Source organism: Rhopilema esculentum, chromosome 15, assembly GCF_057945365.1.
Source record: "Rhopilema esculentum isolate cy_ngs chromosome 15, ASM5794536v1, whole genome shotgun sequence".
Classification (NCBI taxonomy): domain Eukaryota; kingdom Metazoa; phylum Cnidaria; class Scyphozoa; order Rhizostomeae; family Rhizostomatidae; genus Rhopilema; species Rhopilema esculentum.
In genome coordinates, this window is record NC_142829.1 from 7,826,211 (window position 1) to 7,843,942 (window position 17,732).

Genomic DNA, 17,732 nt, shown 5'->3' on the forward strand with positions numbered 1-17,732 from the left:
TATTCAGTTTTTTTAATCAAAAGATACAGCCTTTTTTAATGGGCATTTTTAAACTCACTACCAATTTCCAAAACTACTTCAAACACCCTTTGAAAGAAACATAGTGGCGATAGAAGTAACCAAAATTTCCCCTCCTTTATTAGGAAATCGGAAACTATTACAGCATATAAGTTTTATCAAACCAAATATCGTCACAAATATAAATATTATTTTAATTGCAAGAGACTCTCCCTACATTTGAAAATCGTCACTTCCAAATACGATACACTTCACCACATACAGTAGAACATTTGATCCTTGCCCAAATACATCTCAATAAATTAAACTTTTGAACTACGTCCTTATTTATAGTTATTGATATTTTTTGCCTTTTTATGGAAGGAAGACTAGCTTTTCTTGGAGAACCCGCCAAGGCGGGTTCTTGCAAGCCCCTATACCCGAAACTTTTTTCCCTTCATGGAGAGCCCGCCAAAGCGGGCTCTGGGTGGACCGCCGGCCCGCGGCACACCGAGCCAGTGGACCGCCGCCCGCGGCACGCCCACCCAGTGGACCGCCGGCCCCCGACACGCCAAGCCAGTGACCCGCAAACCCCCCCTCACACAAAACCCCAACACACACGGCTTCGCCCCCCGCAGAGGCGTGCCCCCCGCAAAGGCGTGACTCCCGCACAAAAGAGGCTCCCACCAAAAAGAGGCTGTGGGGTGCTCCCCCGCAGAGGCTGCGACAACCACGCCCTCTGCCATCACAAAATTTTTCCTCAAAAAAATGTGCAAAAAACACTCGCACTCCTGCAGAATTCAGCGCAAAAATCACTCGCGCTCCTACGCGATTTTTACTCGCACTCCTGTCACAGGCGCTAGAGGGCGGGGACCTTTTCTTTCCCCTCTCCTCCCCGCCCTCTAGCGCCTGTGACAGGAGTGCGAGTAAAAATCGCGTAGGAGCGCGAGTGATTTTTGCGCTGAATTCTGCAGGAGTGCGAGTGTTTTTTGCACATTTTTTTGAGGAAAAATTTTGTGATGGCAGAGGGCGTGGTTGTCGCAGCCTCTGCGGGGGAGCACCCCACAGCCTCTTTTTGGTGGGAGCCTCTTTTGTGCGGGAGTCACGCCTTTGCGGGGGGCACGCCTCTGCGGGGGGCGAAGCCGTGTGTGTTGGGGTTTTGTGTGAGGGGGGGTTTGCGGGTCACTGGCTTGGCGTGTCGGGGGCCGGCGGTCCACTGGGTGGGCGTGCCGCGGGCGGCGGTCCACTGGCTCGGTGTGCCGCGGGCCGGCGGTCCACCCAGAGCCCGCTTTGGCGGGCTCTCCATGAAGGGAAAAAAGTTTCGGGTATAGGGGCTTGTCTCAATATACTAAAATCCTACTATGCAAATTAGCTTCGAAACAACGAATGTGCTACTATGCAAATGAGGGGCAAGCACGTCTGCACACGGTCTCACCCACTCGACGCCTCTTCGAACGAGATCGGTTTCGAGGCCTCCTCGAAACGTCCCGCTTTTTCCTCCGTTCGATCCCGTCCGTCGACGTGAGTCTGCAGCTGGCCTTCGATTTTCGATTCGGTCCCGTCTTCCTGCCTGAAAATCCTCGAAACAAACTTTTTCTAGGCGGAAGTTGCTTTGCTTGCGGACCTGATTGCCTCTCCGGAGAAAAGGTTACGTCGGGTCGTTAAGCGTGTTAGGCTTTGTCAGCGAGGTCGTTAACCGCCACGTCTTTGTGCGGAGAAGCAATTAAGTGCGGGATCCTCAAGTTTCTGCGAGCTTCGATTTCCTTTGCAAGAAAACCTTGCTGCGTCACAGCTCGGTTCTCCCTTCTGGATGGAAGTTTTGATTCGAGGTTTTTTTGGAATCGAAACAGCTCGCTTGCGACACCTTTCTCCCAAAAGCTCGAGACCGTACGAGCAAAAGTTATGATTGTCATGATTATCTCATTGTTGTTGCTTAAACTACTAGGCACTCTCATGGTTATCATGATCTTTTGGCGATGCGTTCCGATGACGTAGCGATTTGCATTGTTGCAGGGACAGTTTTTTTCCCGGTAACTGAAAAATTCCCTTTTATGGAGGATCGATTGATAAATGACCGTGCAATTTGTGTCAGAACAGTCTCAACTGGATAAAAGCATGATAAATTGTCGCAAAGATCATTTTCCAGCCAGGTGCATTTTAGAGCACACGGTTGGAAAGAAAGGTTTGGAAAAAGAAGTCGACATGTTTCTCACAATGGACCCTTGATTTTGGACGCAATTTTCAGTGTGAGTATTGTTTATTCTTTTCGCTTATGTTTCTGCACCTTGCCCTGCCATTTTTCTAACAAAACGCCCTGCCCCTGCCGCGAAATATTTAATAGTCGCCCCTTTATTGAATACTATGTTTCTGTTGCTCTTTTATTAGCTACAACATTGAATTTACCGTCTGTTCTTCTGCTGTTTTTGCAGGACAGTGTCGAGAACACGATTTGAATACCTTTCCCAAATTGAATATTCATCAGGTTAGTGCGTTTGTTTTCGGAGTTATTTTCATCCCTTTTCGTTTATCTACGTTTCAAAATAGAGGTATTTTATATTTTATTATTTATCAATTTGTGCAACGAATTCTCAGCGAATTGTGACGCCTAGATTCAGGAAATTCAAACTTTATAGGACAGTTTTGCCTGACGAGTTGCGAACGACGATCAAGCTACGCCCCCTTTGTGATGTGACCCCATTGTCTGCAAGGTCGTTATTGGGGAAACTTTTTGTGAGTGCGGGTCGTTAACGATCATTAGTGACGCATCGATTAGGAATCTTGATCTTCGATGTCGACATTTGATTTTGGTAAACTTGCTGCGTCACAGTTTTCATATCGGTTATTCTTGGATTTTTTGCAGGACATTCCCGTGGCAGATTGACCAAAGTATTGTAAAAGATATTCTCATCCAGCTTCATCACACGGTAAGCGATTTTTGATATCAAAGATCTCTTCGTGTTTTACTTCGTTTATACTCAAATTTTTTTCGCCGTTTCTTAGATAGTTTTGCCTGACGAGTTGCGAACGACGATCAAGCTACGCCCCCTTTGTGATGTGACCCCATTGTCTGCAAGGTCGTTATTGGGGAAACTTTTTGTGAGTGCGGGTCGTTAACGATCATTAGTGACGCACCGATTAGGAACCTTGATCTTCGATGTCGACATTTGATTTTGGTAAACTTGATGCGTCACAGTTTTCATTTCGGTTATTCTTGGATTTTTGCAGGACATACCCGTTGCAGATTGACCAAAGTATTGTAAACATATTATCACCCAGTTTCATCACACGGTAAGCGATTTTTGATATAGAAGATCTCTTGGTGTTTTACTTTGTTTACACTCAAATTTTGTTTCGCGTTTCTTTATATAAATACGTTGAATGAATTCTTAACGAAAAGCCAAGTGTTTATTTAGAAAAATTAAATTTTTCAATGCAGTTTTTCGTCTGTTGCGAATGCCGGTGAAGTTACACCTCCTCCTAACCCTCGCGATTGATTGATTGCTTTTGCGATATTTTCTGCGAATTTTTGCTGCCCCTTTTTGTTTAAATATTCATGCTACACCCTTAGTGACAAGATTTAGTAGAGTTTTTGTAAACTTCATGTTGCCCTCATCGTGGTATAGAAATTTAATAACTTTTTCAATACATTTTTCCATCTATTGCAAATGCCGGTGAAGTTACGCCTCCCCTAACGCCTCACAGTTGATTGATTGCTTTTGCGATATTTTCATGGATTGGAAGCTGCCCCTTTTTGTCAAAATAATCATTCTGCTCTTTTTTTGTACGTGTTTTTCTACCACTTTTAGACCAATTTTACAACTGCTAAGCAATTTTTCCAGCCATTTCCATTTCGACATGGAAACATGCTTTAATGAATTGATTCTACGCGTACACACTAGCGCTGAAATTTAATAACCATTATTCCTCTTTTTTTCAGGGCATTTGTGAGACGTTTTGACACCACGATTTGAATGAAAGACATTTCTTCTTTGGCCTTTGTTTCGTTGTAATTTGATTGATTTAGAGGATCTTTGTATGTTTATTGTAAAGTTGAAGAATAATTCAAGATTTTGCATCCTGCTCTCAAATAGTTTCAGCGATTGATAGGACCCCTATTTCATAGATTTTCCTACCCTACTTCCAATTGGTTTTTTTACGAGGGTGTTTATGAAACACACGGTTCCCTTATTGCATTTTTACAGAGTTTGCCCCCTATGCGTTATAAACATCTATTAGATTTTGCTTTAAATGTGCTATTTAACTTTGGAGGATCCTCAACTCTAGCCATTTATTGTTACCAATCTTGCAATTGGTTTTTTACGAGGATGTTGGTGAAATACACACCTCCCTCATTGTGATATATTTGAGGGTTTGCCTCATATATTTTGAAAACATCAGATTTTAAATTTTGCTTTAGTTATGGATTTTGTTTTGAGGATTCTCCACTCTAGGGTTGGCTCGCCAATAGTAACTACCCTACTTCCAATTGGTTTTTTACGAGGATGTTTATGAAACACACGGTTCCCTCATTGCATTTTTACAGAGTTTGCCCCCTATGCGTTATAAACATCTATTAGATTTTGCTTTAAATGTCCTATTTAACTTTGGAGGATCCTCAACTCTAGCCATTTATTGTTACCAATCTTGCAATTGGTTTTTTACGAGGATGTTGGTGAAATACACACCTCCCTCATTGTGATATATTTGAGGGTTTGCCTCATATATTTTGAAAACATCAGATTTTAAATTTTGCTTTAGTTATGAATTTTGTTTTGAGGATTCTCCACTCTAGGGTTGGCTCGCCAATAGTAACTACCCTACTTCCAATTGGTTTTTTACGAGGATGTTTATGAAACACACGGTTCCCTCATTGCATTTTTACAGAGTTTGCCCCCTATGCGTTATAAACATCTATTAGATTTTGCTTTAAATGTCCTATTTAACTTTGGAGGATCCTCAACTCTAGCCATTTATTGTTACCAATCTTGCAATTGGTTTTTTACGAGGATGTTGGTGAAATACACACCTCCCTCATTGTGATATATTTGAGGGTTTGCCTCATATATTTTGAAAACATCAGATTTTAAATTTTGCTTTAGTTATGGATTTTGTTTTGAGGATTCTCCACTCTAGGGTTGGCTCGCCAATAGTAACTATTAATTGTTGTTGTTTTCAAAATAAGCAAACATTTTGATAATTATTATGATGATGAAGTAAATATTTGTTTTTCTGCTAGAAATCTGCCATTGAACACAAGTTAGGATAGTTGATAATCAGTAAAGTTTTATAGCATGATAAAAAGTCCTCAAAAATGAAACATTAGTGGAAGTGCTCAAAAATGAAACAGTTGTGGAACTATATATATTCTCTTTCGGCAATATTTTAGACACAGGTATTAAGTAAAATTCATATAAAGATTAATTTATTTTCAAATTTGGTCGAGGGTGAAGAGGAAATAGATAAATGACTTTGCTGGATGCCTCTTCGTGAAAATATCGAAATTTGAGCTTCTCCATATAAAATGGAGGTCGGGGGCAACCAAATAACAAGTCTATTGCTTTACCAAATTTGAAGGCCTCATCCATTGGTATTAAAATGTCAAAACGAGGCGGAAACGCCCGAGCTGATATTAACACGCCACCTAGCAACAATGAAATCACGTGATTTGAATCAGAAAGGAAGATTCTGTTAAAAGAAGCTAGATATATGTGAACTGTACCAAAAATAGCGTTAACATGATTATAATCTCGAAAAATCATCTGACCTATAGACAATTAATTGACAAGGTCTTAGTAGTACATTTAAAACGAACACCACCAACCTCTCCAACAGTTGAATGGTTTCCAAATTTCTTTTATTTGGCAAATAAATCAATTAATTGAGTCCTGGATGATAGACCTACTTATAATACGTACAGTAACAAGGTTCCCACATTAAACGCAATAATTAGGCTAGGCTGACCAGCGTCGCAATTTAAGATGCCTGGGTATTGTCAGAAATTGTAATATGAAAGAACCATTTCCACAACATCAAACCTACTGTGCACGTGAAGAACGTTGAAGCTACCAATAAACATCGTTTAATTGCCTAAAAGTAAACTACAGAATGTTTGGAGCACACGGAAACAGCAAAATCACACCTTTGATAATCTACTGAGTTATTGATTTAAACTTTAACTGCTCTCTCACGCTTTTCCTTCACCAATTTAGCAACCACCTTCACTCTAATAACAAATTATGTAAAAAATCATTCCCTAATAATGCAATTTTTCAATAATGTCCTTCCGCGTCACAATACATATATTCTGCTCTCTTCTAAAACCCATTTCAAGTTTCTCTCAAAATGGCAAACGAGCAGGCCCCAATGGTGACTGCTCAATACTCATTCGATTTACTCCATGTTCCATAAAAAATATGTCATAAGATCCCACACTTTATCTAAATAGACTACAATTCACTGAAAAGTTTCTACTGAATGTTATTGTAAATAGACTACAATCCTCCATAAAGTTTTTACTTAATGCTATTGATATTTATTATTATGGAGTGGAAGTAAACTAGCCTTTCTTGGCGACCCCGCCAAAGCGGGGTCTTGCAAGGCCCACCTAGCCTGAGTTTCCATTCTTGACGACCCCGCCAAAGCGGGGTCTGGGTGGCCCGCCGGCCCGCGACAGCCCGAGCCAGTGGACCGCCCGCCCGCGACACGCCCTGCCAGTGGACCGCCGGCCCGCGACATGCCCAGCCAGTGGACCGCCGGCCCGCGAAACACCGAGCAAGTGACCCGCAAGCCCCCGCCAAACCCTAGGTGCAAATTAGCAAAGAACGAACTAACGCCATCCCCAACACACAAAACCCCCTCACACAAAACCCCAACACACACGACCCCAACACACACGACCCCAACACACACGACCCCAACACACACGACGTGCCCCCCGCAGAGGCGTGGCTCCCGCACAAAAGAGGCTCACGCCAAAAAGAGGCTGTACCTGCTCCCCCGCAGAGGCTGCAAGAACCACGCCCTCTCCCATCACAAAATTCTTCCTCAAAAAAAAGTGCAAAAAACACTCGCACTCCTGCAGAATTCAGCGAAAAAATCACTCGCGCTCCTACGCGATTTTTACTCGCACGACTGTCACAGGCGCTAGAGGGCGGGGACCTTTTTTTTCGCCTCTCCTCCCCGCCCTCTAGCGCCTGTGACAGGAGTGCGAGTAAAAATCGCGTAGGAGCGCGAGTGATTTTTTCGCTGAATTCTGCAGGAGTGCGAGTGTTTTTTGCACTTTTTTTTGAGGAAGAATTTTGTGATGGGAGAGGGCGTGGTTCTTGCAGCCTCTGCGGGGGAGCAGGTACAGCCTCTTTTTGGCGTGAGCCTCTTTTGTGCGGGAGCCACGCCTCTGCGGGGGGCACGTCGTGTGTGTTGGGGTCGTGTGTGTTGGGGTCGTGTGTGTTGGGGTCGTGTGTGTTGGGGTTTTGTGTGAGGGGGTTTTGTGTGTTGGGGATGGCGTTAGTTCGTTCTTTGCTAATTTGCACCTAGGGTTTGGCGGGGGCTTGCGGGTCACTTGCTCGGTGTTTCGCGGGCCGGCGGTCCACTGGCTGGGCATGTCGCGGGCCGGCGGTCCACTGGCAGGGCGTGTCGCGGGCGGGCGGTCCACTGGCTCGGGCTGTCGCGGGCCGGCGGGCCACCCAGATCTCAATATACTAAAATCCTACTATGCAAATTAGCTTCGAAACAACGAATGTGCTACTATGCAAATGAGGGGCAAGCCCGTCTGCACACGGTCTCACCCACTCGACGCCTCTTCGAACGAGATCGGTTTCGAGGCCTCCTCGAAACGTCCCGCTTTTTCCTCCGTTCGATCCCGTCCGTCGACGTGAGTCTGCAGCTGGCCTTCGATTTTCGATTCGGTCCCGTCTTCCTGCCTGAAAATCCTCGAAACAAACTTTTTCTAGGCGGAAGTTGCTTTGCTTGCGGACCTGATTGCCTCTCCGGAGAAAAGGTTACGTCGGGTCGTTAAGCGTGTTAGGCTTTGTCAGCGAGGTCGTTAACCGGCACCTCTTTGTGCGGAGAAGCAATTAAGTGCGGGATCCTCAAGTTTCTGCGAGCTTCGATTTCCTTTGCAGGAAAACCTTGCTGCGTCACAGCTCGGTTCTCCCTTCTGGATGGAAGTTTTGATTCGAGGTTTTTTTGGAATCGAAACAGCTCGCTTGCGACACCTTTCTCCCAAAAGCTCGAGACCGTACGAGCAAAAGTTATGATTGTCATGATTATCTCATTGTTGTTGCTCAAACTACTAGGCACTCTCATGGTTATCATGATCTTTTGGCGATGCGTTCCGATGACGTAGCGATTTGCATTGTTGCAGGGACAGTTTTTTTCCCGGTAACTGAAAAATTCCCTTTTATGGAGGATCGATTGATAAATGACCGTGCAATTTGTGTCAGAACAGTCTCAACTGGATAAAAGCATGATAAATTGTCGCAAAGATCATTTTCCAGCCAGGTGCATTTTAGAGCACACGGTTGGAAAGAAAGGTTTGGAAAAAGAAGTCGACATGTTTCTCACAATGGACCCTTGATTTTGGACGCAATTTTCAGTGTGAGTATTGTTTATTCTTTTCGCTTATGTTTCTGCACCTTGCCCTGCCATTTTTCTAACAAAACGCCCTGCCCCTGCCGCGAAATATTTAATAGTCGCCCCTTTATTGAATACTATGTTTCTGTTGCTCTTTTATTAGCTACAACATTGAATTTACCGTCTGTTCTTCTGCTGTTTTTGCAGGACAGTGTCGAGAACACGATTTGAATACCTTTCCCAAATTGAATATTCATCAGGTTAGTGCGTTTGTTTTCGGAGTTATTTTCATCCCTTTTCGTTTATCTACGTTTCAAAATAGAGGTATTTTATATTTTATTATTTATCAATTTGTGCAACGAATTCTCAGCGAATTGTGACGCCTAGATTCAGGAAATTCAAACTTTATAGGACAGTTTTGCCTGACGAGTTGCGAACGACGATCAAGCTACGCCCCCTTTGTGATGTGACCCCATTGTCTGCAAGGTCGTTATTGGGGAAACTTTTTGTGAGTGCGGGTCGTTAACGATCATTAGTGACGCATCGATTAGGAATCTTGATCTTCGATGTCGACATTTGATTTTGGTAAACTTGCTGCGTCACAGTTTTCATATCGGTTATTCTTGGATTTTTTGCAGGACATTCCCGTGGCAGATTGACCAAAGTATTGTAAAAGATATTCTCATCCAGCTTCATCACACGGTAAGCGATTTTTGATATCAAAGATCTCTTCGTGTTTTACTTCGTTTATACTCAAATTTTGTTTGCCGTTTCTTAGATAAATATGCTGAATGAATTCTAAACGAAATGCCAAGTGTTCATTTAGGAAAATTAAATTTTTTCAATAAAGTTTTTCATGTGTTGCGAAAGCCGGTGAAGTTACGTCCCCCTAATCCCTTCGCGATTGATTGATTGCATTCGCGATTTTGTTTTCGGGGTTATTTTAAGGCCCTTTTGTTTATCTACGTTTCAAGATAAAGGTATTTTATTATTTATCAATTTGTGCAGTGAATTCTCAGCGAATTGTAACGACTAGATTCAGGAAATTCAAACTTTATAGGACAGTTTTGCCTGACGAGTTGCGAACGACGATCAAGCTACGCCCCCTTTGTGATGTGACCCCATTGTCTGCAAGGTCGTTATTGGGGAAACTTTTAGTGAGTGCGGGTCATTAACGATCATTAGTGACGCATCGATTAGGAACCTTGATCTTCGATGTCGACATTTGATTTTGGTAAACTTGCTGCGTCACAGTTTTCATTTCGGTTATTCTTGGATTTTTGCAGGACATACCCGTGGCAGATTGACCAAAGTATTGTAAAATATATTCTCACCCAGCTTCATCACACGGTAAGTGATTTTTGATATAGAAGATCTCTTGGTGTTTTACTTTGTTTATACTCAAATTTTGTTTCGCGTTTCTTTATATAAATACGTTGAATGAATTCTTAACGAAAAGCCAAGTGTTTATTTAGAAGCCAAGTGTTTATTTAGAAAAATTAAATTATTCAATGCAGTTTTTCGTCTGTTGCGAATGCCGGTGAAGTTACGCCTCCTCCTAACCCTCGCGATTGATTGATTGCTTTCGCGATATTTTCTACAAATTTTTGCTGCCCCTTTTTGTTTAAATATTCATGCTATACCCTTAGTGACAAGATTTAGTAGAGTTTTTGTAAACTTCATGTTGCCCTCATCGTGGTATAGAAATTTAATAACTTTTTCAATACATTTTTCCATCTATTGCAAATGCCAGTGAAGTTACGCCTCCCCTAACCCCTCACAGTTGATTGATTGCTTTTGCGATATTTTCATGGATTGGAAGCTGCCCCTTTTTGTCAAAATAATCATTCTGCTCCTTCTTTGTACGTGTTTTTCTACCACTTTTAGACCAATTTTACACCTGCTAAGCAATTTTTCCAGCCATTTCCATTTCGACATGCATACAAGCTTTAATGAATTGTTTCTACGCGTACACTGGCGATGAAATTTAATAACCATTATTCCTCTTTTTTTCAGGGCATTTGTGAGACGTTTTGACACCACGATTTGAATGAAAGACATTTCTTCTTTGGCCTTTGTTTCGTTGTAATTTGATTGATTTAGATGATCTTTATATGTTTATTGTAAAGTTGAAGGATAATTCAAGATTTTGCATCCTGCTCTCAAATAGTTTCAGCGATTGATAGGACCCCTATTTCATAGATTTTCATACCCTACTTCCAATTGGTTTTTTTACGAGGATGTTTATGAAACACACGGTTCTCTCATTGTACTTTCACAGAGTTTGCCCCCTATGCGTTATAAACATCTATTAGATTTTGCTTTAAATGTGCTATTTAACTTTGGAGGATCCTCAACTCTAGCCATTTATTGTTACCAATCTTGCAATTGGTTTTTTACGAGGATGTTGGTGAAATACACGCCTCCCTCATTGTGATATATTTGAGGGTTTGCCTCATATATTTTGAAAACATCAGATTTTAGATTTTGCTTTAGTTATGGATTTTGTTTTGAAGATTCTCCACTCTAGGGTTGGCTCACCAATAGTAACTATTAATTGTTGTTGTTTTCAAAATTAGCAAACATTTGAAAATTATTATGATGATGAAGTAAATATTTGTTTTTCTGCTAGAAATCTGCCATTGAACACAAGTTAGGATAGTTGATAATCAGTCAAGTTTTATAGCATGATCAAAAGTCCTCAAAAATGAAACATTAGTGGAAGTGCTCAAAAATGAAACATTTGTGGAACTATATATATTCTCTTTCGGCAATATTTTAGACACAGGTATTAAGTAAAATTCATATAAAGATTAATTTATTTTCAAATTTGGTCGGGGTGAAGAGGAAATAGATAAATGACTTTGCTGGATGCCTCTTCGTGAAAATATCGAAATTTGAGCTTCTCCATAAAAAATGGAGGTCGGGGGCAACCAAAAAACAAGTCTATTGCTTTACCAAATTTGAAGGCCTCATGCATTGGTATTAAAATGTCAAAATGAGGCGGAAACGCCCGAGCTGATATTAACACACCACCTAGCAACAATGAAATCACGTGATTTGAATCAGAAAGGAAGATTCTGTTAAAAGTAGCTAGATATATGTGAACTGTACCAAAAATAGCGTTAACATGATTTTCATCTCGAAAAATCATCTTACCTATAGACAATTAATTGACAAGGTCTTAGTAGTACATTTAAGACGAATGGATGATAGACCTACTTATAATGCGTACAGTAACAAGGTTCCCACATTAAATGCAATAATTAGGCTAGGCTGACCAGCGTCGCAATTCAAGATGCCTGGGTATTGTCAGAAATTGTAGTATGAAAGAACCATTTCCACAACATCAAACCTACTGTGCACGTGAAGAACGTTGAAGCTACCAATAAACATCGTTTAATTGCCTAAAAATAAACTACAGAATGTTTGAAGCACACGGAAAAAGCAAAATCACACCTTTGATAATCTACTGAGTTATTGATTTAAACTTTAACTGCTCTCTCACGCTTTTCCTTCACCAATTTAGCAACCACCTTTTTTCTAATAACAAATTATGTAAAAAATCCTTCCCTAATAATGCAATTTTTCAATAATGTCCTTTCGCCTCACAATACATATATACTGCTGTCTTCTGAGACCCATTTCAAGTTTCTCTCAAAATGGCAAACGAGCAGGCCCCAATGGTGACTGCTCAATCTCATTCGATTTAGTCCATGTTCCATAAAAAATATGTCATAAGTTCCCACACTTTATCTAAATAGACTACAATCCACTGAAAAGTTTCTACTGAATGTTATTGTAAATAGACTACAATCCTCCATAAAGTGTTTACTTAATGCTATTGATATTTATTATTATGAAATGGAAGTAAACTAGCCTTTCTTGGCGACCCCGCCAAAGCAGGGTCTTGCAAGGCCCACCTGGCCTGAGTTTCCATTCTTGACGACCCCGCCAAAGCGGGGTCTGGGTGGCCCGCCGGCCCGCGACAGCCCGAGCCAGTGGACCGCCGGCCCGCGGCACGCCCAGCCAGTGGCCCGCCGGCCCGCGGCACGCCCAGCCAGTGGACCGCCGGCCCGCGGCACGCCCAGCCAGTGGACCGCCGACCCGCGACACGCCCAGCCAGTGGACCGCCGGCCCCCGACATGCCCAGCCAGTGGACCGCCGACCCGCGACACGCCCAGCCAGTGGACCGCCGGCCCCCGACATGCCCAGCCAGTGGACCGCCGGCCCGCGGCACACCGAGCAAGTGACCCGCAAGCCCCCGCCCAACCCTAGGTGCAAATTAGCAAAGAACGAACTAACGCCATCCCCAACACACAAAACCCCCTCACACAAAACCCCAACACACACGACCCCAACACACACGACGTGCCCCCCGCAGAGGCGTGGCTCCCGCACAAAAGAGGCTCACGCCAAAAAGAGGCTGTGCCTGCTCCCCCGCAGAGGCTGCGACAACCACGCCCTCTCCCATCACAAAATTCTTCCTCAAAAAAAAGTGCAAAAAACACTCGCACTCCTGCAGAATTCAGCGAAAAAATCACTCGCGCTCCTACGCGATTTTTACTCGCACGACTGTCACAGGCGCTAGAGGGCGGGGACCTTTCTTTTCCCCTCTCCTCCCCGCCCTCTAGCGCCTGTGACAGGAGTGCGAGTAAAAATCGCGTAGGAGCGCGAGTGATTTTTTCGCTGAATTCTGCAGGAGTGCGAGTGTTTTTTGCACTTTTTTTTGAGGAAGAATTTTGTGATGGGAGAGGGCGTGGTTGTCGCAGCCTCTGCGGGGGAGCAGGCACAGCCTCTTTTTGGCGTGAGCCTCTTTTGTGCGGGAGCCACGCCTCTGCGGGGGGCACGTCGTGTGTGTTGGGGTCGTGTGTGTTGGGGTTTTGTGTGAGGGGGTTTTGTGTGTTGGGGATGGCGTTAGTTCGTTCTTTGCTAATTTGCACCTAGGGTTGGGCGGGGGCTTGCGGGTCACTTGCTCGGTGTGCCGCGGGCCGGCGGTCCACTGGCTGGGCATGTCGGGGGCCGGCGGTCCACTGGCTGGGCGTGTCGCGGGTCGGCGGTCCACTGGCTGGGCGTGCCGCGGGCCGGCGGTCCACTGGCTGGGCGTGCCGCGGGCCGGCGGTCCACTGGCTGGGCGTGCCGCGTCAATGTACTAAAATGCTACTATGCAAATAAGGGGCAAGCAACGGTGATCACGGTCGCAGCTACTTCGCCCCTGTTCGTGTGAGATCTGTTTAAAGGCGCCCTGCCAACGTCCCGCTCTTTTCTCCACTCGACCCCGTCCGTCGGTGGCAGTCTGGGATTTTGCTTCTTTTCTCCCTCTGTCTTGGTTTTCCTGGTCGAAAATCCTCAAAACAAACTTTTTTTCGGCGGAAGTTGCCTTGCTTGCGGACCTGATTGCCTCTCCAGAGAAAAGGTTACATCGGGTCGTTAAGCGTGTTAGGCTTTGTCAGCGAGGTCGTTAACCGCCACCTCTTTGTGCGGAGGGCAATTATCTCCGCAGAGTCGCTCTGCCAAGTCTCTGCTAATCACCGTCGATTTTTTTGGCACGAAAACGGTGCTGCGTCACGGCTCGCTTCTCCCTTCTGGATGGAAGTTTCGATTCGAAGTTTTGCGAATCAAAACCGGTCGAATGCGACACCTTTCTCCCAAAAACTCGAGACCGTACGAGCAAAAGTTATGATTGTCATGATTTTGCCCTGTACTGTAATGTACAGTACACCACTGTACGAATCCTTTGTGTTGGGGCTCTGGCTCGACCGTGATTGGTCGAAAGTTTGATCGTTATAAGTACTAAGAATGCGATCTCATTGTTTGAACTAGACGCTCATGCTTATCATGCTCGAATTTAGCTGTACTACTTTTTACATCACGTGTCCGTTCTCTTTGCCATCTTTGTTTACTTGGTGAAATCGAAAAAATAAATGTCAAACCCTCGAAAAACTTCTTCCTGATTTTTTATAAGGGGCGTTGGATTTAAATTAAAATCACACAGAAAACGAAAAATTAAGCTAACCAAATCCTGTCCGAGTGGGGGTACGGGCCCCGCCATCCCCCATCATTGCAACAAAGAATTGACCGCTCAATAAAATCAACAAGAATTTCCTATCCACATGCACTTCACTGAGCATTCCAAACATACGATTGAAGTTAACACGGACGTAAAAATGCCGAAATTTTCGAAAATGAAACTTTACAAGAAAGTTTGTTTTGGTTGCGGACGATTCAGGATGTTTCCCTTCCTAATCAAACTATAGCATTGATGCGAGATCATTAAGTGGCAACCTGATTGTCAGTGCGGATCGTTAGCGATCATTAACCTTTCCTTCTGCAAAGCTCCGCGGTGAAAAACCAACTTTTTCGATTTGCTAAACTTGCTGCGTCATAGCTTGCCCCGCCGTTGTTTTACGCAGTATAAGTCGGTTGACAGCATTTTTGTGATGGAAAAAACTTTCTTAGTCGTTTCGAAAACAAATTGGAAGCTTATCTTTACAATTTCATTTTGTTTGATTGCGAAGGATGCAGGACCTTTCCCTTCTTGATCAAACTATACAAATGAGGCGCGATCATTAAGCGTCAACCTGATTGTCAGTGCGGGTCGTTAGCGATACTTAGGTACCCATTAACCGTTCTTTCTTGAAAGAACCACTGTGGAAAGACAACTTTTCTGATTTGCTAAACTTGCTGCGTCATAGCTTGCCCCGGCGTTGTTTTAGGCATAAAAAATGACTAGACTTCATTTTCATGAAGCAAAAATTGCCTTTAGTCATTTCGAAAACAAACTGAAAGCTTATCTTTAAAAAAATTTCTCCGTGACATTGGATGATGATTATGTTTACTTTGATACGTAAGGGCTATTCCTTCTATTCACGGTCGCTTTTGAGAAGAAGGGCGATATCCACTCATAGAAAGGCCCTTAATTCAAGCCAAAGGGGCCATAAGCTTGATGGCCCTCCTATGACTGCCCCGTATGCAGTGCAATTATCATAGACCAGTTTGGAATGGCTTCGAAATTGCTTTTTTGCCAAGTTGATTAATTAGTTTTGCTTAACTCACGTACCAATAATCCGTACAGTAACGTGGCTCCAACATTAAAGAGGATCATTTAGCCATGCGGACAACACTCTCGAGTTAAATCGTCCACTATCGACTGCAATGTGAAGGCAAGCTATAGAACAGCGGGGCAAATCACTTCGGCCCCACTGGCTTATAATCTACACTTATTGGCAGTTTTAAGAGCATTTTACGTTAGAAAGGATATACCATCAAAAAAGCGCCACTTGAATTCGAAATTCCATTCCAATTGAACTTTTTCAACGAAAATAAACCCCAATCATGCGAATTTATTTACCTTTGAACAAATAGGAAGGGGTTATAGAAATTTTATCCTTTAATCATCAAATCGTCATTTACCAAAAGTTGCGTGGTGAGAGGTTTCAAAACCAACCCTTTTTTTAAAATGCCCTCCGATATTGTTCACCTGATGCCAAACGAGGACCCCGAAACATGAAATTAGCGCCCTTACGAAAAATTACTACTGTTAATCCAATTAAGGCGCGGTTAAAACTTATGAGGCGGAAATATAAAATTTTGTCTTCTCGAATAGGGAATTGCCATTGAGTGACATTTTCTAAACTAGCCACCAATTTCCAAAACTACTTCAAAGGGCCCTTCCAAAGAAGCATAATGGGGACCTGACTAATCGAAATTTTGCCTCCTATATTATTAAATTCGAAGTTACTAAAGCATATATCTTAAAGTTTTATTAAACAATAAGGGATTCGCAAAATTACCAACAATAAAGAACCCTGATAATCACTGATCCAATTAAAATTAAAAAAGCTTTTATAAAGATAAAGAATTATTTTTTAATTCAGCATAAAACAAAGAAATATTGCGGATATTCCCTACATTTAAAAAAGGACAAACCGTGGTATTCTCAGTAATAAACCACCCTCTCTAAAAAGTCTCTCAAAATTTATGGGCACTTGGCAAACGACAAAGCAATCCTTCACATCGACTCGCACTTCGTTAAATTAGCTCCAGATATCTGGGCACTTGGCACATACACAGCCATTATATCTATTATTGCTAATTATACATGAGGGAACAATGCTACTCAGGCCCTTGCAGTGCATGACATCAGGTCCAGATATCTGGGCACTTGGCACATACACAGCCATTATATCTATTATTGCTAATTATACATGAGGGAACAATGCTACTCAGGCCCTTGCAGTGCATGACATCAGGTCCAGATATCTGGGCACTTGGCACATACACAGCCATTATATCTATTATTGCTAATTATACATGAGGAAACAATGCTACTCAGTCCCTTGCAGTGAATGACCTTAGGTCCAGATATCTGGGCACTTGGCACAGACAAAGCCGTTACATTTATTATTGCTAATTATACATGAGGGAACAATGCTACCCAGGTCCTTGCAGTGAATGACATTAGGTCTAGATATCTGGGCTTTTGGCACATACACAGCCATTATATCTATTATTGCTAATTATACATGAGAGAACAATGCTAATCAGGCCCTTGCAGTGCATGACATCAGGTCCAGATATCTGGGCTCTTGGCTCACAAGAGACATGTCAATCATATTTGCTGATAAACAACGTCTCCATTACAGTTATTTGACAAATTAATTTATTCATTGAGGCTTGGAGGATTCACCTACATTTATAGTCAGTACAGTAACAAGGCTCCCACATTAAACCAAATAATTTGGCTACGCTGACGAAGCATAGGAATTTAGCTGGATTTCATATATCCATTATCGAGTAGATTTCTTAGGCTAAGGCTTAGATGCATCAAATAACACCTGCGCGGTGCATACGGTCCACACGAAACTCCAATTTTTTTATATTTAAAGCAATAACTGCATTAGACCTTACTCATACGTTTGAATCAAAAGGGTCAAAGGCCTTTTTTGATACGATTTTTTAAACTAACCAGAAACAACAAACAATACTGCCCAGACCCTTCCAGCGAAAGAGTTCTAATTCTTAATTACAATTAATCACATAAAATATGTCACAACTTCCATCACTTTATGGAAATATATTATAATCCTCCTAAAAGAGTTTATTTAATGTCATTGTTATTTATTATTATAAAATAGAAATAAACTAGCCTTTCTTAGCGACCC

The 17,732-nt window shown here is 42.7% G+C and overlaps 2 long non-coding RNA genes across 2 annotated transcripts; both read left to right on the forward strand.

The window, feature by feature from the left end:
- The first annotated feature begins 2,060 nt into the window (after positions 1–2,060).
- Positions 2,061–4,063, forward strand: LOC148958463 (uncharacterized). The gene is made up of 5 exons (XR_016144624.1): positions 2,061–2,243; positions 2,427–2,479; positions 2,858–2,921; positions 3,223–3,285; positions 3,935–4,063. It is a non-coding gene; the product is annotated as an uncharacterized LOC148958463 (long non-coding RNA).
- A 4,270-nt stretch (positions 4,064–8,333) lies between these two features.
- On the forward strand, positions 8,334–11,439 carry LOC135696793 (uncharacterized). Its single transcript, XR_016144625.1, has 5 exons — positions 8,334–8,592; positions 8,776–8,828; positions 9,207–9,270; positions 9,855–9,918; positions 10,585–11,439. It is a non-coding gene; the product is annotated as an uncharacterized LOC135696793 (long non-coding RNA).
- Positions 11,440–17,732: the final 6,293 nt, after the last annotated feature.